This window comes from Oncorhynchus mykiss, chromosome 12 (assembly GCF_013265735.2).
Source record: "Oncorhynchus mykiss isolate Arlee chromosome 12, USDA_OmykA_1.1, whole genome shotgun sequence".
Lineage (NCBI taxonomy): Eukaryota > Metazoa > Chordata > Actinopteri > Salmoniformes > Salmonidae > Oncorhynchus > Oncorhynchus mykiss.
In genome coordinates this window covers 74959441-74985116 of record NC_048576.1, presented here as the reverse complement: position 1 = coordinate 74985116, position 25676 = coordinate 74959441, and the positions used below count along the sequence as shown (strand labels likewise).

Genomic DNA, 25676 nt, shown 5'->3' with positions numbered 1-25676 from the left:
ATTTGACTTAGAATACGTGGATACCTAGGTGTCTGGTTAGACTGTAAACTCTCCTTCCAGACCCACATCAAACATCTCCAATCCAAATTTAAATCTAGAATTGGCTTCCTATTTCGCAACAAAGCATCCTTCACTCATGCTGCCAAACATACCCTTGTAAAACTGACCAGCCTACCAATCCTTGACTTTGGCGATGTCATTTACAAAATAGCCTCCAATACCCTACTCAACAAATTGGATGCAGTCTATCACAGTGCCATCCGTTTTGTCACCAAAGCCCCATATACTACCCACCATTGCGACCTGTGCGCTCTCGTTGGCTGGCCCTTGCGTCATACTCATCTCCAAACCCACTGGCTCCATGTCATCTACAAGACCCTGCTAGGTAAAGTACCCCCTTATGTCAGCTCGCTGGTCACCATAGCATAGGCAGGCAGGCAGGCAGGCAGGCAGGCAGGCAGGCAGGCAGGCAGGCAGGCAGGCAGGCAGGCAGATATATATATATATATATATATATATATCTCTGGTCACCAACAAAACCAATTATTTCTTTGGCCGCCTCTCCTTCCAGTTCTCTGCTGCCAATGACTGGAACGAACTACAAAAATCTCTGACACTGGAAACACTTATCTCCCTCACTAGCTTTAAGCACCAGCTGTCAGAGCAGCTCACAGATTACTGCACCTGTACATAGCCCACCTATAATTTAGTCCAAACAACTACCTCTTTCCCTACTGTATTTATTTTATTTATTTTGCTCCTTTGCACCCCATTATTTTTATTTCTACTTTGCATATTCTTCTTTGGAATCTACCATTCCAGTGTTTTACTTGCTATATTGTAATTACTTTGCCACCATGGCGTTTTTTTGCCTTTACCTCCCTTATCTCACCTCACATTGTATATAGACTTGTTTATACTGTATTATTGACTGTATGTTTGTTTTACTCCATGTGTAACTGTGTCGTTGTATGTGTCGAACTGCTTTGCTTTATCTTGGCCAGGTCGCAATTGTAAATGAGAACTTGTTCTCAACTTGCCAACCTGGTTAAATAAAGGTGAAATAAACATTTGGAAAGGCACACACCTGTCTATATAAAGGTCCCACAGTTGACAGTGCATGTCAGAGCAAAAACCAAACCATGAGTTCAAAGGAATTACCTGTAGAGCTCTGAGACAGGATTGTGTTGAGCAACAGATCTGGGGAAGGGTACCAACACATTTCTGCAGCATTGAAGATCCAAGAACACAGTAGCCTCTATCATTCTTAAAATGGAAGAAGTTAGGGACCACCAAGACTCTTCCTAGAGCTGGCTGCCCAGCCAAACTGAGAAATCGGTGAAGGGCCTTGGTCAGGGTGGTGACCAAGAACCCGATGGTTACTTTGACAGAGCTCCAGAGTTCCTCTGTGGAGCTGGGAGAACCTTCCAGAAGGACAACCATCTCTGCAGCACTCCACCAATCAGGCCTTTATGGTAGTGGACAGACGAAAGCCACTCCTCAGTAAACGGCACATGACAGCCCGCTTGGAGTTTACCAAAAGGCACCTAAATACTCTCAGACTAGTGATGTACTGAAAATACATTTTTGGATGATACTGATAACCGATTTTTATTTTATTTTTAATTGCGGCCTTTTAAGCATTCTAGTACAGTTAAACAGTTAACACACACACACACACACACGGACACAGCAGTCTAAGGCACTGCATCTCAGTGCAAGAGGCATCACTACAGTCCCTGGTTCGAATCCAAGCTGTATAACATCCGGCCGTTATTGGGAGTCCCATAGGGTGGTGCATAATTGGCCCAGCGTCGTCCAGGTTTGGCCGGGGTAGGTCGTCATTGTAAATAAGAATTAGTTCTTAACTGACTTGCCTAGTTAAATAAAGGTTCAATAAAAATTGTGTAGTTGGTTCTGGTATTTGAACCTGTGTATCATGATCACATCTAGTGGATAGAAAAGAGGAAAAAAAACACACACACGGTGTAACCAAGGTGTAAGACTCTCTCTCCTGACTTACTGACCCTGACCTTAGAGGGAGAAGCCTTTTGGGGTAGCCTACTGTACCAGCCAGGAAGATCTCAATCAAAGAAGATCACCTTGCAGAGCTTTGCTCTAATAGCTGCTGCCGAGTGAGCCATCAACATCAAAGAACAGGGAGAGCTAGGTTGCAGTGCATTTACCTATTTTCTTGCAATGGTCTGAAGTTTGTTTTAGGAAGTGGAAAAGCAGATAAGAGTTCATATTAGTGTGGCAAGAATAACATGAATGACGCAAGTTAGTTTTAATCATTTGTGAAACATCATTTTGATTGCATGGCTGCACTAAAGTAGCAGCCTTTATCACATCCAGTGTAAACTGACTTGTTCATGGAAGTGGCCAATCCCTTCTCCACTCCCACATCTATAATGACCTGAGCTTCTGGCTGACAGAGAGGAGAGCTTTGGCAGAGTAGGCTGTGGAACTCCTGCGTTGGAGGTGCTTCAGTGTCTCTGTACTCCAGTGCAACCCAGGGCGAAACGCAGCCTACTCCCCCTCCCTCCACCGCACCCTCTTCTATCGCTTCTCTCTACTTCTCTTCCCACTCCCACGCTGAGGATTGGATGCTGGACCAGAGGGGCAGAGGGGTATTTTTAGCCAGCACCGTGTGCTGAAACAGCAGAGAGCCCTGTGCCCTAGCAAGGACAAAATCCACCATCCGGAAGAGGGAGAGGAGAGAGAGATTGGAAGAGAGAGAAAGATATTCAGAAGCAAATGACATTGCTGTAGCCCCTGAGGAAAAGGCTTTAAAGAGGAGAGCCGGTGTCACGTCTAGAGACATCGATAAAGATGAAGATACATTCATCTCTAATATTCTGTCCAGGATGATGTTTAACTGCATTTTCTCTAAGAGGAAAATGTAGGCCTAATCCAATTTATATTTATGCCTCCAAAATGGCACACATATAAATCACATCATCTGCCTATGCCTTGATTCTAATGTTTAAACCATTCTGAGAAGAGCCATAAAGTCTGAAATATCTTATGCTAATATGTCTATAAATAAATGGCCTATGAGAGTGCAGACTTGCGCATCAGCAAGAGTGAAAGCTGCAATATCAGTCTCCAGAAACCCATTTTCTATATTTGAGTGCATCTCGTGTCTGTTCATACACTTCGTACTTATTTGGACAGCGAAGCAAAAACATACATTCTGGATTTGAGATCAAATGTTTAATATGAGGGTACATAATGTCCCCTTTTATTTTAGGGTATTTTCATACATATCTGTTTCACCATTTACAAATGAAAGCACTTGACCTTCTGAAGTTGTCATAGGTATTTGGAAAAATTCACGTGTATTAAAGTAGTCGAAAGTTTAGTATTTGCTCCCATATTCCTAACACGCAATGACTGCATCAAGCTTGTAACTCTACAAACTTGTTAGATTCATTTGAAGTCAGCTAATTTTGGAGTCACTTTTTTTGTGAATAGAATGTTTTTGAACACTTAATGTGGATGCTATAATCATGAATGCAGAGTGGCGCAGCGGTATAAGGCACTGCATCTCAGTGCTAGAGGCGTCACTACAGACCCTGGTTAGATTCCAAGCTGTATCACAACCGGCCGTGATTGGGAGTCCCATAGGGCGGCACACAATTTTCCCAGCGTCGTCCGGGTTAGGGTTTGGCCGGGGTAGGCCATCATTGGAAATAAGAATTTGTTTTTAACTGACTTGCCTAGTTAAATAAAAGGTTCAATAAATAAATGAATGAATACTGACTAAAATTATACCCCCAAGACATGCTAACCTCACCATTAACAATAACATGGGAGGTTCAAATTTCTTTGGGAGGGGTTATGGTATTTCTAAAACAGATATACATGAAAATACCCTCACATAAAAAAGGTGGCATTCTGTACTGTAGTCTCATATGAAACATTTGATCTCAAATCCAAAATGCTGGAGTACAGAGAAAAATTTTAATGTTTTAGCTTCATTGTCCAAATAAATATGTAGGGGAGTGGTAAACAGGTAAACAGCCCTCATTGATTGAGTTTATAGCTGAAACGAGGCAAGCCACCAATGTGTGTCAGTGTGCTAATCTCTACATACAAGAGGAGAGTAGGGATGATAGGATCGCGCCCCTAAGCCTTCTTAGCCTGTGCCCAATGCTAGTGGCTGAGGGAACAAAGCAACAGTAATACTAATCTAATACTAGTCTATGTTCCAAAACAGGACAAAACCGTTTTTACATATCAATGGAAATAGGCCTTGCTATTATGTATGGCCAAAGAATATCATCAGGGCCCTCTGTGTCTGCCTGGTTGGAAGGCTCAGTCCATCTGCCTTCATAACAGATCATTTGTCCTCCTGTATAATTTCATTTTTTGACTCCGGGTCAAACCAAGCTATAAAATCTCTTGGGTACAACGCTGAACAATCCCTCACTCGTGCTCAGAGAACAACGGCCAAGAAAATGAGGGATGTAGCCTAAAGCGAGTAAAAACCAAACGAAAAAGCCCTGGCATCATGTTAGCCTGTCGATTCCCCTGACCAGAACTCTAGCCAGAGCTTCTTAGGAGCCACTGTTTTGAGAGAGCGAGAGAGAATATAAGGCAGCCTTTGAGTGGTGACTTGAGCCACTACAGATGTTATCTGCCCTGGGGCTAATGCTGCTTGTAAGCCTTGGTAAGAAACTCCAGTTTTACCATCTTGTTAAAGTGCACTCTCGCACACACAAAGATATGCTGCTCGCCATGTCTCTGCTCTGCTTCTATCAGAGCAATGTGTCTGAGGGCCAACAGGGTGTTGTTGTTTGTAGTGCTGGCTTCAGACACTGCATGTCTATCTTTTTCTTGTCGTACCAGTAAAACACATGACACACATCTACGAAAAAGCCAAAACAAATGTACCCCCATAACGCACATAAGCCTACGGGTGTTTGCACTATATCAAAAAATATTTTGTGCCTACAACAAAAAGCCATCAAAGATTCCTAGTGACAGCTTGCGGTAGAGCCCTCCGTTTCTCTGTTCTAGTTATGATAAATGCATACTCTCAAAGTTAATGTATCGTCATATCAAAGAGGTCCATTGCGGGCTGGCAAAGACATCTTCGTATCAGATTGGTCAGCTGTTTGACTACAGTGTTGATGAAGTGAGCACACTGCAGAATCAGCAAATTCACCAAGGTTTGACACAGCCAGCACCATAAAGCAAAGATGAAATAGATATTGGGAGATCAATTCCAGTACAGGCTGCAGTGGCTCCATGCTGGTGCCTTCCAGGTCCCTTCTGGCTATTACCCTACTGATTCCAGTCCAGGCAGAAGGATCAGCCCGTGACCGGCGGTGTCCTGTCCGTCTACCTCTCCTCTCTAATCTTAATTTCATCCCCATCTCTCTGTTTGGAGGTGGTTTTAAACCAGAGTGACTGCCTCTCTCCATTACTGTCAGCCCACAAGGAGGAGGAGGAAGAGAGGATGGTGAGGCAATGAGAGGAGGGTAGGGGAGTTAAAGAGAGACAGGGAGCAGGTTGTTTAATAAACAGATTCCAGGAAACAGACATGGGTAGGAACATTATGATTTCTCTCACTGTGGAGTGCGGGGGCATGGTTTGGCCCAGGTTATTAATTTATATTTTGTTTCTTATCAGGCAGTGCTTCCTGCACTTATGTAGACAATACACAGTCCTACATTCACACACACACACACACACAATCCACTGTATGACTCATCCTACAGGTCTGCGCATGGTATCTTTAGGGCTTAAGTGCCTGAGAGGGCTTGGTCTTCCAACAGACCCTTGAGAAACTGCAAATACAGACCTGAAAAACCACAGACAAATATTCCCATCTAAACTGCTTTCAGTCAGCTCTATGTGAGTAATTATATCATTCCAAGCTTTGTGGACAAATTTAACAGGGAGTGTGACAATGATAGAAAATGGGCCTAGTAGATTGAAAGTAAATGTAACAAACAGTAACAACAGTGAGCAAGAAGAGTGAGGAATGTGATAAAGGCCTCTGATTAAAGTTGCATTGAGCTCTAAGTATATCACAGTAAATGTAGCAGTAACAATGGTGTGCATCCCAACTCGAAGGATGTCCTACAATATATTGGCCGATAACATTGCATTCCACAAGGAAACTGTGTGGCAGGGTGACCACCTGTTACACGAGTGCAGTAAGGAGCCAAGGTAAGGTGCTAGCTAGCATTAAACTTATCTTATAAAAAACAATCAATCTTCACATAATCACCAGTTAACTACACATGGTTGATGATATTACTAGGTTAACTAGCTTGTCCTGCGTTGCATATAATCAATGTGGTGGCTGTTAATTTATCATCGAATCACAGACTACTTCACCAAACGAGGGATGATTTAACAAAAACGCATTCGTGAAAAATGCACAATCGTTGCACGAATGTACCCAACCATAAACATCAATGTCCTTCTTAAAATCAATACACAGAAGTATATATTTTTTAAACCTGCATATTTTGCTAAAGAAATTCATGTTGGCAGGCAATATTAACTACGGAAATTGTGTCCCTTCTCTTGCGTTCATTGTGCGCAGAGTCAGGGTATATGCAATAGTTTGGGCCGACTGGCTCATTGCAAACAAATTTGCCAGAATTTTACATAATTATGACATAACATTGAAGGTTGTGCAAAGTAACAGCAATATTTAGACTTAGGGTTGCCAGCCGTTTGATAAAATACGGTTCCGTATTTCACTGGATCATTTTCACTTTTGGATGAAAAGCGTGTCCAGAGTAAACTGCTTCCTACTTATTCCCAGATGCTAATATATGCATATTATTATTAGTATTGGATAGAACACTGAAGTTTCTAAAACTGTTTGAATGATGTCTGAGTATAACAGAACTCATATGGCAGGCAAAAACCTGAGAAAAAATCCAAACAGGAAGTGGGAAATCTGAAGTTTGTAGTTTTTCAACTCAACCAATATCCCACTGTATCTTCAAGAGGGGCTATGTTGCACTTCCTAAGGCTTCCACTAGATGTCAACCGTCTTTAGAACATTGTTTGATGCTTCTACTATGAAAGGGGGCTGAATGAGAGGGGAATGAGTCAGAGGTCTGCCAGCAGTCACGAGCTCAGTCAAGCGCATTCACATGAGAGGTAGCTCCCGTTCCATTGCTTTTCTACAGACAATGGAATTCTCAGGTTGGAACATTATTGAACATTTATGATAAAACCATCCTAAAGATTGATTTTATACATCATTTGATATGTTTCTACGACCAGTAATATAACTTTTTGGAATTTTCGTCCGACCTTTCCACTGGAAGTTGCACGCACGTTTCGATTTGTTTACCAAATGCCCTAACAAAAGGAGGTATATGGACATAAATGATTAACTTTATCGAACAAATCAAACATTTATTGTGGAACTGGGATTCCTGGGAGTGCATTCTGATGAAGATCATCAAAGGTAAGTGAATATTTATAATGCTATTGGCGGATATTTCTTTTGGCTGGTTTGGGCTCTGAGCTCCGTACTCAGATTATTGCATGGTAGGCTTTTTCCGTAAAGTTTTTTTGAAATCTGACACAGCGGTTGCATTAGGAGAGGAGATGTTTATGTAAAGTTCCATGCATAACACTTGTATTTTTCATCAACACTTTTTATAATGAGTATTTCTGTCAATTGATGTGGCTCTCCGCTCAATCACCGCATGTTTTGGAACTACTGAACGTAACACGCCAATGTAAAATGAGATTTTTGGATATAAAATGTGCACTTTATCGAACAATACATACATGTATTGTGTAACATGAAGTCCTATGAGTGTCATCTGATGAAGATCATCAAAGGTCAGTGATTCATTTTCTCTCTATTTGTGCTTTTTGTGACTCCTCTTTGGCTGGAAAAATGGCTGAGTTTTTCTGTGACTTGGTGGTGACGTAACATAATCGTTTGTGGAGCTTTCACTGTAAAGCCTTTTAGAAATCAGACACTGTGGCTGGATTAACGAGAATTGTATCTTTAAAATGGTGCCTAATACTTGTTGTTTGAGAAATTTGATTTATGAGACTTCTGTTGATTTGTATTTGGCGCCCTGCAATTACATTGGCTGTTCCGCTAGCGGAAGCGGAACCCCATTCCCAGACAGGTTGAACCGGTTGCCCAAAGCTAACATTATTAGCAGCCAGCTAGCTTCATCTGGCTAATGAGGCTCCACCGGACCAGGTTGTGTGCTGTGAAGCTAGCCACAATAAGGATTAGGCACAAGTGGAATTTGATAAATAAAACTATGTCATTGACAGTGATGCAAATGAACACAAATAGTAGAATTATTGGTGCAACCTAGTTTCAGATGCCTCAAAAGGAGTATTGTTCTCGCTTCATCCAAAACAATAACATGCAGCCTGTTTCAGCTGAATTGACCATACCTCATTTACATAATGGTTTTGGGAAAATATCCCTTCAATCTGTAGTTCTGAAGCTGCAGACCTACATCTTAAGCTCAGCCTCAGGCCTCAAAGCGCAGGATCTGGTAAACACCAGCAGGATATTCATTGGGGGTACCTTTCATAACAACAGTAGTGTCCATATTGATCCAGAAGAGAAGGAACTCTGCAGCCCAGAGCTACAAAACCTGGTGATTGAGCTGATTAGGCCGACCGGCCAAGGGCCAGTTGATTGAGAAGTCATCGAAAACCACCCTGGAGATGAATGATGGGTAATTCAGAGCTGATTCCTAAAGCCATTGCCATCATCCCACCAGGCTGAGAAACAAAAATCAGAGATGAGGCAAGTTGAATAGCTTTCATCGTGGTCGTGCATTACATTGCTACTGTAGCTCTTTCTGGATTGGTACGAACCTGCTGGCAGCAGCATGCATGCATACACACAGTTGAAGTCAGAAGTTAACATACACTTATGTTGGAGTCATAAAACTAGTTTTTCAACCACCCCACAAATTTCTTGTTAACAAACTATAGTTTTCGCAAGTCGGTTAGGACATACCGCTCGGAAGGAGACTCGTTCTGTCTCCTAGAGATGAACGTACTTTGATGCGAAAAGTGCAAATCAATCCCAGAACAGTAAAGGACCTTGTGAAGATGCTGGAGGAAACAGGTACAAAAGTAGCTATATCCACAGTAAAACGAGTCCTATATCGACATAATCTGAAAGTCCGCTCAGCAAGGAAGAAGCCACTGCTCCAAAACCGCCATAAAAAAGCCAGACTACGGTTTGCAACTGCACATGGGGACAAAGATCATACTTTTTGAAGAAATGTTCTCAGGTCTGATGAAACAAAAATAGAACAGTTTGGCCATAATGACCATTGTTATGTTTGGAGGAAAAAGGGGGATGCTTGCAAGTTGAAGAACACCATCCCAACCGTGAAGCACGGGGGTGGCAGCATCATGTTGTGGGGGTGCTTTGCTGCAGGAGGGACTGGTGCACTTCACAAAATAGATGGCATCATGAGGCAGGAGAAGTATTTGGATATATTGAAGCAACATCTCAAGACATCAGTCAGTTAAAGCTTGGTCTCAAATGGGTCTTCCAAATGGATAATGACCCCAAGCATACTTCCAAAGTTGTGACAAAATGTCTTAAGGACAACAAAGTCAAGGTATTTGAGTGGTCATCACAAAGCCCTGACCTCAATCCAATAGAACATTTGTGGGCAGAACTGAAAAAGGGTGGGCGAGTAAAGGAGGCCTACAAACCTGACTCAATTACACCAGCTCTGTCAGGAAGAATGGGCCAAAATGCATCCAACTTATTGTGGGAAGCTTGTGGAAGGCTACCTGAAATGTTTGACCCAAGTTAAACAATTTAAAGGCAACGCTACCAAATACTAATTGAGTGTATGTAAACTTCCGACCCACTGGCAATGTAATAATATAAATAAAAGCTTAAATAAATCACTTGACTATTATTCTGACATTTCACATTCTTAAAATAAACTGACCAAAAACAGGGACTTTTTACCAGGATTAAATGTCTGGAATTGTGATAAACTGAGTTTAAAATGTATTTGGCTAAGGTGTATGTAAATTTCTGACTACCTTCATTTTAACTAGGCAAGTCAGTTTAAGACCAAATTCTTACTTTCAATAACGGCCTAGGAACAGTGGGTTAACTGACTGTTCAGGGGCAGAACGACAGATTTGTAAATTGTCAGTTCGGGGATTTGAACTTGCAACCTTTCGGTTACTAGTCCAACACACTAACCACTAGGCTACCCTGCCGCCCCGAGCTACAACTGTATATAGCAACGTAATCAAGGTATGAAATTATTATTTTCAAATACAACCTCTTTTTGGACTTAGTTGTGGTGAATTTGCAGTGTACAAATTATTATAATCATGTTCTGGACCCCTGAACAGCCGCATCGACAAAAATCTCCCATGGTTCAATCTAGTAGCCTACCCCTGGTCTATACTGTAGTTCCACAGCCTGTTGGCCAATGTCCACAGTCTTTACTGTAGTACTGTTAATATTCATTTAATGGTAGTATGGTACATACTATGATGTTTCTTTGAAAACCTGTATGTTTCTTTCCAAGTAGGCTATAGGCTATTGCAGGGAATAAATTAGAAAAATGACTACGTAACAGCTGCTGCTTTATCAAACAGTAGAAGGACAACATATGCCTCTTTGTGCAGTGCACCAGAAGCCGGTTTTAGGAACAGGTAGAATTCCTAAAATGGCGGCAGGGTAGCCTAGTGGTTAGAGCGTTGGACTAGTAACCGGAAGGTTGCAAGTTCAAATCCCCGAGCTGACAAGGTACAGCTTGGCAAGGCAGTTAACCCACTGTTCCTAGGCCGTCATTGAAAGTAAGAATTTGTTCTTAACTGACTTGCCTAGTTAAATAAAGGTAAAAAAATAATTTATTTATTTTTAAAAACAGAGGGCATAGCCTACATCTGTCTATTCTCCTACTGTAGGAGGAGGTGAATACAGGTGAATACTTTAAGATAGTGTTCTGCCTATGGGGCTGGCTGTTGTCAGACCTGCCTGCATTCTATAGAGGAGAAGTCTCCACTGTTTAAAGAGCTATGTATTGTAGGCCAATTGTAACTCAGCCCATGAACCTCCATTACATCACTAAGCTCTCCCTCTCCTTCACCATGTTTTTGGGACTGTTTTCTTTTTACCCTGTCTTCTTTTCAGTCCATATTTGCCAGTCTTCTCTCTGTCCCTCTCTGTTCTGTATCTCTGTCTGGGTATTGTATGTTGGCCCCCTCCCTGTCCCTGCCCTTTCTCTGCTACGATCTCATTAATTATACAGCAGAGTGCAGGAATCCACCAGCCCCAGTGGGAGGTCACTGCTCCACTCCACCAGTAGGAGATACAGAACTGGCTGGCTTTCCCCCGTTCATATAGACAAACGGTGGAGAAGCTACATACGTTAGCTATAGCAGTAATATAGCCTAGATTAAAATCAGCACTCTTCTGTAATCTAGTGTTAGGTATAGATGGTATGAAGAGAGAAATGCAGCAATGAAAAACAAAGGCTTCTGAAAGAGCCCAGATCCTCCCTCTACTCTGAATTTCAGTAGATCGTCTCCTTTTTTCCTTCCCTGTCTCCAGCGGAAGCGACAGAATGGGAACGTGGTGGAGCTCACCATATAAACCTGCATAATAAACAGGCCGTGCTGATCACATGGGCTCGTTGGAGGTAGTTCAAAGTCAATGATCACTGGAGGCTTATGGAAGGCTTGGTGGGAATGAGCTGATGAGAAACGTATGGAAGGCTGTGTGCTCAGGGGACAGAGGTTGATGCTATTACCTCTGTAATGAGGGGAGGGAATGGGGAGCAGTGGTCACTGCGGGTTGCCAGTGTATATGGACAATGGCCATCTCCTAGCACCACGCACAAATGGTCACATTATGTAGATGTGGGAGGAAATATAGGAGGCAAAAATCAGCCATTTTATGCAGGGTAATGGGCTAAAAGTGGTGGCCGCTTTCGCAAGGCCGCCATATAAAGCAATTAGGTTCCATGCCCATGTGAGGCATTAAACCTTAAAACAGCATGGCACGGTGGCGCATCCACTCACTGAACCTGATTTGAAGGCATTCTCTCTCTATCCAGTCTTCAGCACTATGATATGGTTTTCCTTCATGGAACAGACAAGAATCCCATGTGTGCACTGTGTCTAGCATAGGGCAGCGTATGCCGTAATATAGAGATGTATCATCCAGCCCTGCTCTTTACAACTAAATCCTGCAGGGGACCACTAAAGCAGATACCCGGACGGTGCTACCGAAAATTATAACAGCTGTCTGTTTGGGGATCATGTCAGTGTCTGATTATCTGCAAAAGGAAACAGATGTCTATTGGTAAAACGCTCATCCTATATAACTACTGCAGTACACACCTTTTCTACTCATATATTGTCCATACACACCATTATCTACATATCCACTGAGTGTACAAAACATTAGGAACACCTTCCTAATATTGAGTTGCACCCCCTTTTGCCCTGGTAAAAAGTGCCCTGGCACCTACTACCGAACCCCTTTCAAAAGCACTTAAATATTTTGTCTTTTCCATTCACCCTCTGAATGGCACACATACACAATCCATGTCTCAATTGTCTCAAGGTTTAAAAATCATTCTTTAACCTGTCTCCCCCCCTTCATCTACACGGATTTAAGTGGATTCAACAGGTAACATCAATAAAGAGACTATAGCTTTCACCTGGATTCACCTGGTCAGTCTGTGTCATGGAAAGAGTATATTTATATTCCGGCCAGTGTTTTGAGACGGTGTGTATTGTTTTGTTAGATATTACTTCACTGTTGGAGCGAGAAACATAAGCATTTCGCTGCACCTGCAATAATATCTGGAAAATGTGTACGCGACCAATAAAATGTGATTTTAAAACAAATATTCAGGGTCAACTATAAAACTGGAGGGGAAAATAAATAATGGCCACCTTGAGAAGTTTATATTTTTGTTGTTACTTCAGGAGAAGGTTGAAGGGGATGTGAAGTCGGGTGAAGGTCGAAAAGCTCAGATTTCGAAGACTGTAAACACCGACAAAACATGGGCTAGATGCTTGCTGTTTAGGCCTGTCCGTCAGAGAGAATTAGAGAGGTGCAGATGAAAGAATCAATACATGAGCTCATAATTACCCATTTGGAGAACATATTTACAAATTGAGATAGAGGCTGAAATGTACACCCAAAAGAGAAATAGGCTATCGGATTAGATGTTTCTCTAGAACAACACTCAAAACTGATTGTGTTCTCATACTGAGTACGACCAATCATCACAGATTAGTGTAGCCTCCAGATGCACCACAGATAGCCTTCCACAGGATTACACAAGATTTCTCTTTAATGGTCAGGAAGCAGAGCGTTTGAGTAGCCTCTTTAAAAAAAAAAAACATACAAAAACACACACACACAGCCTTACCTGGTGCATGATGTTCTGAAATCAATAACAGATTATCTATAAATCAGCTTTTCAAATGGAAGTAATTCAGAGCCATGGAGAGGTTGTATATTCAAGTGCAAGGGGAAAGGAAGGCACTGACGTGCTTCAGTTCAAATGTAGGCTAGGTCATATACATCTGGAAGCAAATTATATGCACTACAGTAATTTTATAAATAGTATCCAACATAGTCTATCTGGTCAAGCGACATATTTTAATATTGCAATGCCAACCACTATGCAAACCCCCACAGGCAAAGGTGTTTAGAAGTGACAGCAATATGTCTGGTAAAAAAAATAAAATAAGAGGTACTGTCCAATGTAACAACTTAGAAAGACCGATGAGGACAATTTAAGACCTGTCCAGTTTGTTCTTCCCTCAGACTCCTTTGTATTGAGTTCAGAGGGTGGATCTGTAGGACCATTTCTATCAAAACAGTGGCTGCAATTTAGCTAAGAAACAGTACCCCCAGTCTTTCTTTACTCACAAGCAGGAGCCATATTAACTTGAGATATTTTTAGATATATAAATAGCCATATTAGCTATTTCTTTCTGGTGTGAGAAAACAAGACTTAAATTCAGAGAGGAAGTTGTTGATACAAAAGTCTCAACCGCGAAGAGCTTCAAGTTCCTCGGTGTCCACATCACTAAGGATCTATCATGGTCCAAACACACCAACACAGTCATGAAGAGGGCACGACAACTCCTCTTCCAAAAGGATCCTGAACTGCTTCCACCACAAAGCCTACATGTACATGAATAGTATTTCAATTGACTGATTTCCTTATATGAACTGTAACTCAGTAAAATCATTGAAATTGTTGCAATCATATTGTTGTTCAGTACATGTACGAGGTCTCTGAAGACGAGGTGGCACCATGAACGAGATGATGGCTTCAGGAGAGGGGAATAGAAGAGGGAGGAATGGGGTCAAAACAGCCCTCTGATCAGATCAGAAGGCCCTGGTGGCACGCTCCATTGGAGATGACATGTACTGGGACTTCAGTGGAGTCCTGGAAGTCTGAGCTAGAGACTGAATAAACCTGGGGGTGAGGTTGCCAGAAAGGATCTGTAAAATACTCCTCTTCAGTCTACCTGCAGTGCTAGGTGCAACATACGCCAGATGACACTACAGTTCATTTTTGTTCTAATCCTGAGCTTGAGTCGGCTTCATTTTAACATGCAAAAAAGACAAAAGGAAAACAACTTTGTTAATGAGGAGACTTGGATTAAATTGGTCTCAAAAAGTAGAATATAAGCAAACGGATCATTTGTGAAACTGAAAGATGTGAATGTTTGAGCTGGGTGAGCTGATGTAAAATAGGCTAATTCCATGATGGAGCCAGCAGCCTTGTCACCTTGACATGGTTGAATCACACTGGCCTCCTGATGAGGAGCGGTGACAAGTGCCGCTTCCTGGAGTGACTGCAGTCATCCCTCACCGATAACATTTATGAGAATTTACAAATCTATTCCATTAGGGAAACGCTGTGGTCCAGTGAAAACGGCTGCATTCACAGCTGTTTTCCCCCTCTGCATAGCAGGTGACACATTACTTGTTGTAGTGTAAACAGTATTGTTCAGTGGTCCATTTAAATTAAACTGCTGTGCGAAATAAAAATAAATATAGGGATGTATTTCTTTAACTCTTTCTAAAAAAAAAATGGGTACTGCACCAGAGACTTGGTTGTCTGACGCTAGCTGAATTATTTTCCCCCCATCATTCAGCTTCAGCTGAGCTCTTATGGTGCAAGTCAACACTTCAAATCAAGTTGTTTTGATATTGCTTACTGAGGAAGAAGAGGATACAATGGAACCACTTATATGTCGACATGCAAGGTAACTCAGCATTCTCTTGAAGTCCACAACTAAATGTGTGCAAACAATGAGACTGGGTTCAGTCAATTAGCAGGGTTCAGTGGTGTAAAGTACTTAAGTTAAATGTTAACTTAAAAAAATGTTTAAGTATTACTTAAGTAGTTTTTTGGGGTAGCTGTACTTTACCATTTATAATTTTGACAACTTTTACTTCCCTACATTCCTAAAGAAAATAATGTACTTTTTACTCCATACATGTTCCCTGACACCCAAAAGTACTCATTACATTTTGAATGCTTAGCAGGACAGAAAATGGTCCAATTCACGCACTTAAAGATAACGTCCCTGGTCATTTCTACTACTGAGAAATGCCACCTTAACTGTGTGGCAACACAAAAATCTTTGGCAATTGAAACAAGAAACCGAGTTTGGTTGACTAGGGCCAATTCTTATATAATTATAAGAGAGGGGTATTGGTCTGTGCTTTAGTAACCCTAAATAATCCAAACATTCTCTCTCTCTCACTCAGGATGGTGACTCAGGATCCGATATCAGGAAATAATACAGCATTGTAACCAAAAGTCTTGTCTGTTGGTATCTTGGAACCAGATTGATGTTGGCCCACATAGAAGAAACAACAAACGTTAGACATGCGCGCACACACACACAGCAAACAAAGCATTACTGACCCTGATGTGTGGTCTCAACAGGAACTTTTAGCCTCCTCGTTAGTCTCCTTGATATTATTAGCACTAGTTGAGAGGCACTGACAATTAAATCTAGCCCACATGAATGCATGCTGCATAGCCCTAGACTAGAGAGAAAAAAAAGTGCCAGACGCCGAACCCCCACCTCCTACTCTGTCTATGGGGCCAGCTGAATTGTGTCCTGTAGGAAGTAAAATTGGGCATGGAGATAAGAGCCAGGCGACAGCAGAGAGCCCACCTGTAGGAGGTTGTGGGTAATTGAGAGTCAGGGGGTCAGGCTCTCTTACAAGTTGGCCTGGTTTCAACTACAAAAAATGGTCACTTACAACAACTTGCTGCTTTTTGAACTTGAAGGACCTCTTTAGGTTATGTTGATGGTTACAATCCCTTTATTGTGATTCCACACAAACATTTTTAAGGAGAGATGTCAATTGTCTTTCCATAGTTTGGATGCATAGGCAGCCAATTCCGTAATAACATTATGTAATAAATGACATAAATGGGAAAACTTCTGAGAAAGACTGTCCTATAACAGTATTCAGCCAAACATATTGAAAGCCCATTTTGGAAGAGTAGGACAAGCCAAACCTGCTGCTCGAACATACAGTCCGTCATACTGCGCTGAGCACAGCAATATGCCATCTCCAAATGTGACTCAAGAGGAAAATCTACTTGCATGTCAGATTCTCAACCATCTTATCGCTGCAGCAAACACCAAAAGGTGAAACAGCTGTGACCATTGATAATCTCATCCCAATCAAATCAAAGGGAGAAAGGTGTGCATGAGTGTGCAGCCAGTAAGATAAACAAGAGGTGGGAGGCTTGGGAGCAATGGGATGAATATAATGTTGTGCAAAGAATCAATTTATATGTATCAATCAAATACTCTACTAGGCTATATGATTGGGCTGCAACTGAGGTATAAAAAAAACATCTAAAAAAACATCTAAATCAATCTTTCATAACAATCTACTGGAAAATGGTTTCAGACATTTTTAAAAGGATGCATTAAATTGCTTGTAACACCTGGCACAACTGTCTTAGTTGTGTTGACTTTACTTTCCCATCAGAGCAGTATATCTTAGTAGCAGCCAGGTGTTAGTGGTAGAGCACCCTTCGCAGGAGAGGTGCTTCCTGAGACTGCATTCTCTTCAGACATTTAAGGAAAACCCATTTAACCTCAGTCAGAAGAGCTTATTAGAGCAATAAGCTTAGGGAAAAAAAGAAAAAATCTAAGGCTGTGCCACTAGAGATGCTGGTTCAAGTCCAGGCTCTGGACACTCATGGGGCGGCGCACAATTGGCCCAGCGTCGCCCAGGTTAGGGGAGGGTTTGGCCGGCAGGGATGTCCTTGTCCCATCGCGCACTAGCGACTCCTGTGGCGGGCCGGGTGCAGTGCACACTGACATGGTTGCCAGGTGCACGGCATTTCCTTCTACACATTGGTGCGGCTGGCTTCCGGGTTAAGTGGGTATTGTGTCAAGAAGCTTGGGTTGGGTTTCGGAGGACGCACAGCTCTCGACCTTCACCTCTCCCATATGGGAGTTGCAGCAATGAGACAAGACTGTAACTACCAATAGGATACCACAACATTGGTGAGAAAACAGAATTAAAAAAATATATATATATATATACACTGCTCAAAAAAATAAAGGGAACACTTAAACAACACAATGTAACTCCAAGTCAATCACACTTCTGTGAAATTAAACGATACACTTAGGAAGCAACACTGATTGACAATAAATGTCACATGCTGTTGTGCAAATGGAATAGACAACAGGTGGAAATCATAGGCAATTAGCAAGACACCCCCAATAAAGGAGTGGTTCTGCAGGTGATAACCACAGACCACTTCTCAGTTCCTATGCTTCCTGGCTGATGTTTTGGTCACTTTTGAATGCTGGCGGTGCTTTCACTCTAGTGGTAGCATGAGACGGACAGTACAACCCACACAAGTGGCTCAGGTAGTGCAGCTCATCCAGGATGGCACATCAATGCGAGCTGTGGCAAGAAGGTTTGCTGTGTCTGTCAGCGTAGTGTCCAGAGCATGGAGGCGCTACCAGGAGACAGGCCAGTACATCAGGAGACGTGGAGGAGGCCGTAGGGGGGCAACAACCCAGCAGCAGGACCGCTACCTCCACCTTTGTGCAAGGAGGAGCAGGAGGAGCACTGCCAGAGCCCTGCAAAATGACCTCCAGCAGGCCACAAATGTGCATGTGTCTGCTCAAACGGTCAGAAACAGACTCCATGAGGGTGGTATGAGGGCCTGACGTCCACAGGTGGGGGTTCTGCAAGAGGAAGGCCTTGATGCTATGGACTGGCCCGCCCGTTCCCCAGACCTGAATCCAATTGAGCACATCATGTCTCGCTCCATCCACCAACGCCATGTTGCACTACAGACTGTCCAGGAGTTGGCGGATGCTTTAGTCCAGGTCTGGGAGGAGATCCCTCAGGAGACCATCCGCCACCTCATCAGGAGCATACCCAGGCGTTGTAGGGAGGTCACACAGGCACGTGGAGGCCACACACACTACTGAGCCTCATTTTGACTTGTTTTAAGGACATTACATCAAAGTTGGATCAGCCTGTAGTGTGGTTTTCCACTTTAAGTTTGAGTGTGACTCCAAATCCAGACCTCCATGGGTTAATAAATTTGATTTCCATTGATAATTTTGTGTGATTTTGTTGTCAGCACATTCAACTATGTAAAGAAAAAAGTATTTAATAAGAATTATTTCATTCATTCAGATCTAGGATGTGTTATTTTAGTGTTCCCTTTATTTTTTTGAGCAGTGTATATAAAAATAAAGAATACAAGTAGGCCTATGGCATCAAGACTAGCAACTTTGAGAAATTACACTGCTCGGGACTGCTGGAAGTAGGCTACTTGCCAAAGTCACATTTATTCTACATCAGATCTAATTGGCTTCCCTCAGCAGTCTGTACAAAATCTTTTCACTTACTGCATGTTAAAAGGTAGAATTAATAAAAGTAAGTCAATGTCATAAAACCTTTCACTTGGTCTAGTGGGTTCCCAATTCACTATTGTTTTGCTAAGGCCCTTCCATAGTCATTCATCATAAAGATCCAAGCAGCCACTCCAGCCGGTAAATCAATTGGCTGAACTGAATTATGATTTTGCCATTTCCTCAACAGACACCCCAATCTGGGACAATTTCATCATTGCTGCTGTCTGCTGCGACAGCTGGCTCTATTTCTGTGAAGTACCTTGCTAAAGCCCCCAACCCTAGACTGCACATCCATTTCCCTAATCACTTTTCCACAGCCGCCCTCCGGCACGTAAATGAAAGTTACAAAGAAATTGCTACGTGTCGGTCATAAAAAATCTCACCCTGGAGGCACTGGCCAACTGTGATTATTTAATCTGGGTTGTTTTTTAGTTAAAATAGCATAGCCAGTAGGCTGTCTGACAGTATTTGATTCATGGCCCAACAATGTTTATAAGTAGGAGAAAGGGGGCTTTAGCTGTTTAGAGGGATGGTTCACCCAAAATACAAACTCACCTCATCTTATTGATTTTAGGCTACCTCATTTTATGGCGTCACCATGAGGCAATTGTTTGGAGACTGCAGCTGTTTGGAGACTGCTGTTTGGAAACTGGATTAGCAGAATAAGTAAACAAACCCAAATATTGGGTCCCTGTGTCAGTGTCCATGGACTTCTCTATTGTAGGTTGCCTATCCATAACGGTCACTTCAAGAAAGATGAGTGATTGAGGAAAAGTCTGGGGAATAAAGGAGGTCGCATAGAGTCGTTTGAGTGAATAATTGATCACTGAACGTCAAAGAATGATTGTACAGTAGCCTACTGAAGCATTCTCAGCTGCTAGGTCTAATCACATGGTCAAGCCATCAAGCATGTGCGCAGGTGAATTCACTGTTGAGCGCACATTCCACCTGTCAATCATTTGAACCACTGTCACCTGCAAGCATAGACATTAAAACCAGTAGATAGTGATAGCACTGACATCATCCGCGTATTGCTATGCAAAACTCCCGATGACGCATGAAGCCAGAAGTACTTGAATTTGAAGTGCGCCATACTGCTGAATTGGGCAGAATGGCAACAACAAAAAAAACGCTAAGGATTATGAAAGTGGCAGTAACTAGCAAAGGATCATGATCGATGTAGTCGATTTCATCCTGCCTAAGAGAGTCAACCCACGCTGCTGGGTGCACATGCAAAGAGCGTGCATGTAGCCTGCCAGTACGTAATAGTTCTGTGTCAGCACGTGGTCCTGTGTGACGACAAATGTAGTAGTCAGAATGGATCAATATTTAATTTAATATCTCGATTTGTAGCGAAATATAAAATAATTTACTGTGGGGATCAAACTAATTTTATAGTACAAAACAGCAGTGCAATATATTTTTTTTAACGGCCAATCTGGCGATCGTAATTTACATAGGCTTTCTAAATTGCCATAAATGTTTAATGCTTTTGTTTGTTTTGATATTTCAACTTGTTTGTCCTGATCATGTCTGGTAAAATCAACATGCGTGCGATGGCGCAGACACACGTGCGGTCTGGTCAGCGTTTTAGATTACGCATTTTCAAGTGCAACGTTAATAATGATGGTTTTGGGAAACAGCTCAGAGATTTAACTATGCTCCTACCAATGTTCCAACGATGAACTTAGCCTTAAAGGGACATTTATAAATTGTTCGACTTCATATTCATAATCTCCAGCACAATCCCAACAAAACATAGAAGCGTGTAATTTGACATATGATGTTGGAGTGGTGCTGGAGATGATGACTATGAAGTAGATTTTTTAAAATATTTTACATCCCTCTTTAAGATGCTTTTGGGAAACCAGACCCAGTTCTAATATCAGAGCACAAATGGCAGTCTCTCCCCCCCCCCCAAAATGGCCGTTCTGGCGATGATAATTTACATAGCCTTTCTAGGGCAGATCAGGCCCAGTTTCCCAATAGCGATGGAATTTAGGCTTACGAGTGTTAACCATGTGTCGTTACAATAGTTGCTCCGTGCTGAAAATGATTCCAGAATATAGGCTCAACAGCTCGCTGTAGCTCTTAAAATTATTTATGGCTATTCAAAGTCATCAATACAGTTTTCCCATCAAGAGAAGAAATGTTCTACAGCCTATAACACTGCATTCGGAAAGTATTCAGACCCCATGACTTTTCCACATTCTGATCCAATACAGCCTTATTCTAAAATCGATTTTTAAAAAGCTACATACAATACCCAATAATGACAAAGCAGTTTTTTTTTTTTGCAAAAACTGAAATAGAAGTGTAAATGTGATTTCTGTATTTGTCTGTATATGGTATGCATGTATGTATGTGTATATTATTGTACTGCTCTAGGGATGCAATTATTGTTTGGATAACCTTACAATTATGTATTGATAAAAAAAAAATATGCGATGTGCAATGCAGAGAACACCAGAAGAAGAATTATAATTTAATTACCATAGTGAATTATTATAATGTTTGTTTATGCGTCAATTAATCCCATAAGGGATGGGCTGCCAATTTGACACGAAAATATATTTTTCTCCATTCATTCATAAATATTCAGACCCTTTACTCAGTACTTTGTTGAAGCACCTTTGGCAGTGATTACAGCTTCGAGTCTACTTGGGTATGATGCTACAAGCTTGGCACATCTGTATTTGGGGAGTTTCTCCCATTCTTCTCTGCAGATCCTCTCAAGCTCTGTCAGGTTGGATGGGGATTGCACAGCTAGGTCTCTCCAGAGATGTTCGATCGGGTTCAAGTCCGGGCTCTGGCTGGGCCACTCAAGGACATTCAGGGACTGCTCCCGAAGCCACTCCTACATTGTCTGTGTGCTTAGGGTCATTGCCATATTGGAAGGTCAACCTTCACCCCAGTCTGAGGTCCTGAGCGCACTGGAGCAGGTTTCCATCAAGGATCTCTCTGTACTTTGTGCCGCTCATCTTTCCCTTGATCCTGACAAGTTTTCCAGTAACTGCCGCTGAAGAAAAATCCCACAGTATGATGCTGCCTCCAACATGCTTCACCATAGGGATGGTGCCGGGTTTCCTCCAGACGTGACGCTTGACATTCAGGCCAAAGAGTTCAATCTTTATTTTATCAGACCAAAGAATCTTGTTTCTCATGGTCTGAGAGTCCTTTAGGTGCCTTTTGACAAACTCCAAGCGGGCTGTCATGTGCATTTTACTATAGAGTGGCTTCCGTCTGGCCACTCTACCATAAAGGCCTGATTGGTAGAGTGCTGCAGAGATGGTTGTCCTTCTGGAAGGTTATCCCATCTCCACAGAGGAACTATAGAGCTCGGTCAGAGTGACCATCGGGTTCTTCGTCACCTCCCTGATGAAGGCCCTTCTCCCCCAATTGCTCAGTTTGGCCGGGTAGTCAGCTCTAAGAGTCTTGGTGGTTCCAAACTTCTCCCATTTAAGAATGATGGAGGCCACTGTGTTCCTGGGGACCTTCAATGCTGCAGACATTTTTGGGAAACCTTCCCCCAGATATGTGCCTCGACACAATCCTGTCTCGAAAGCTCTACAGACAATTCCTTCGACCTCGTGGCTTGGTCTTTGTTCTGCACCGTCAACTGTGGGACCTTATATAGACAGGAACAGGAATTTCCATGTCCATGTTCAATCAATTGAATTTACCACATGGACTTGAATAAAGTTGTAGAAACATCTCAAGGATGATCAATTGAAACAGGTTGTACCTGAGCCCAATTTCATGTTTCATAGCAAAGGGTCTGAATACTTATGCAAATAAGGTATCTGTTTAAGTTTAATACATTTTCTAAAACTACTAAAAACCTGTTTTTGCTTTGTCATTATGGGGTATTGTCTGCAGATTGAGGATTTATATTTATTTAATCAATTTTAGAATAAGGCTGTACTATAACAAAATGTGGAAAAAGTTTAAGTCTTTGTTTTATATGATTGCCATATGTTATGTATTCTAAGTGTTTTCTCATGCTATTTTGTATGCAATGTTTAATTACAGATGGCATACAAGTTTGTTATTAAGGCAAATTAAAGTTAACATATTCCAGAAGGCATGTCTGCCAAAAAAAATATTTTAATTTATTTCTAAAAAAATAAATTAAAATGCCCCTCCCATGAAGTAGTGACATGAAACATATGCCTAGCTTCTTGAAATGGGTCACATATGATTGAAATAAGCCTATAGCCTACTGGATTTATATTTTAATGCAGTCAACTCGGTTTTTTAGGAGCATATACCCCCGTGGGTGATTGAAAGATGAACTAGGGTCCACACTCCAGTCCAGTTGGTAGTGCATAGTTGGTAGTGGTAATGCACTTTAAAGTTGGTTGCCAACCACCATATAAAATCCAAAGAAGAAGAAGCCTGAAAGAGGAGAGATTACTAGAAACAAACTCGGTTTACCCGTTTATCTGTGGATTAATTGTCAGAGTAGAGGACCTTGTGCAGGACTTTGTGCACTACTGGGGCGGCAGGTAGCCTAGTGGTTAGAGCTTGGACTTGTAACCAAAAGCTTGCAAGATCGAATCCCCGAGCTGACAAGGTAAAAATCTGTCGTTCTGCCCCCTACGCTGTCACTGAAAATAAGAATTTGTTTTTAACTGACTTGCCTAGTTAAAGGTAAAATAACATTTTTAAATCAGGTAAAACCCAATGTCAAATTAAGGCTAACAACAGCAAGCTAGCTAGCTAAATTGCAGTACATGTTTAATGCTTTTCGACCTGTCCCCAAATTAATAGTTGGTTCAAAGTTTGTTTTTATATTTCAACTGGCTTGTCCTGATCGCATCTGGTGTGGAGGGGCAAAAACCAACATGCGCGCGATGGCGCAAACACACATGCGGTCTGGTCAGCATGTTAGATTAATCGTTTTCAAGTGCAACGTTAATAACGATGGTTTTGGAAAACAGCTCAGAGATTTAACTGCTCCTACGAAGATTCGAACGACGAATTTAGCCTTAAAGGGCAATTTCTAAATTGTTCAACTTCATATTCATAATCTCCAGCACCACCCCAACATCAACAAAACCCAGAAACACGCCATTTGGCATATATTGATTTTGGTGTGGTGCTAGAGATTACATTTCTCTTTAAAATGCTTTTGGGAAACCAGACCCAGTTCTGTCACCACTGGAAATGTAAGAAACACATAATCCATAATGGCAGTAATGCATTCAATGTCCTAGCGCCAGTTTGCTTTAAAATGTATGGGGTTGTGAATGCACAAAGATTAAGCATGTATACATTTGGTTTACAGAGCCATTCAGCAAATGCCATGGTATAATTCACCAAGGGCATAATGACTCTTAATACACATACTCTCTATTTAACTAACGTTAGCCAGGGGGGTAGCTGTCATTCTAAATTCAAAGATGTTCAGCAAGTCAGTTTGAGGCGTATGGCGAAAGAATACACAAAAGGGGTTTCTTTGTGTAACTAAATGGCCACATTGTTCACTGTGTGGCTTTAGGTTGTCCAGCTAAATATAACTACAGTAAAAAACATGTTCGAAAATTACATGGTTGTCAAATAGCGAATGCTAACTATGTTAGTTTGCTAGCTACCTGCAATACAATAGATGATTGGGACACTTCGATGCGGATATATAGCAAGCGCTAGCTAAAACAGTGCAGCACAGCAGATACCGAACGCTAAAGAACATCACATTATTTGGCTAGGACTAACGTTATTCAGCCAACTCATTCGAATTTCGTGTTTCAAATGTAGCATTGTCATTCGCTGTCACGTACCTTGATTTTTTTCACCTCCTCCACTGTCAAATAAGCCGAGGCAAGAACGTCCCACTGACCATTAAACCCGTGTCAGTTCGTAGATAAACGTCAGTGCAATGGCTAGCTAACGTTTCAGCAAGATTTCCAATAAGCAGCTGGACCACAACACAGCCTTCGCGAGCGTGCGTAAAGATTCGACGTGTTCGATCGTTCCGTCCTTCTCCCACTGAGGTACCTCCTACTCCAGGTTTTGAGGGAGGAAAAAATCCCAGAATTTCGCTCAATTTGCCTCCAATAATTACCACCCAGTGAAAAAGAACGAGATACTATTCATTATGCGACTGCCTGAGAAGGACCAAACATTGCTAAGAAGATGTGTGTGTGTGTTGAAAACGCTTTCATACAGTCGCATGAGGCACGAGGGGCTGCTGAATTATTCATGAGGGGGCGGGTGCTCAGATCCTGCGTTCAAATTCAAGTGGGAAGGTGGTATTTTCGAGAAGGGTGCAATTGCAGCCCACAATGTGGGGGCGTTCCTGTACGTGGGCATTCCTGAATCTGCAGGAACTCCTCTCTATACTTGTATTGGTCCATTTTTAAGTTAGGACAGGTGGAAGGCAGTAGGTGGCGTTAATGCATAAATAACATTGGATATCAGCTGCCGATAAACCCCACAGAAGAAGGGGCGGGGGCGACAATGGTAGCTAGCTAGCCGTACACCAGTGGTAGACAGCGTCCTTCGCCCCCCCTGTCGGGCACTGTTTTCTCGCAGTTCTGTTGACGAAAGCGAGGGCAGATGTTCGGGAGGTGGGAGTGAAGGACACTGTGTGCTAGCTTAGCCAGCTAGTCCTAAGGAGGACTCATGTACACAGCAGGCGGGAGGCGAGGGCGACACCGTGTGCTAGTGTAACCGATGTGAAATGGCTAGCTAGTTAGCGGTGGTGCACGCTAATAGCGTTTCAATCGGTGACGTCACTCGCTCTGAGACCTTGA

At 42.2% G+C, this 25676-nt stretch overlaps 1 protein-coding gene across 4 annotated transcripts in view; it reads right to left on the bottom strand.

The window, feature by feature from the left end:
• Nucleotides 1–25080, bottom strand: part of LOC110538388 (protein TANC2) — a 142959-nt gene extending 117879 nt beyond the window's left edge. For all 4 annotated transcript variants that reach the window (XM_036938417.1, XM_036938418.1, XM_036938419.1 and 1 more), the window contains exon 1: nt 24702–25080. The gene's annotated coding sequence lies outside the window, so the exon portion shown is untranslated. The remainder of the gene's footprint in view (nt 1–24701) is intronic.
• Nucleotides 25081–25676: the final 596 nt, after the last annotated feature.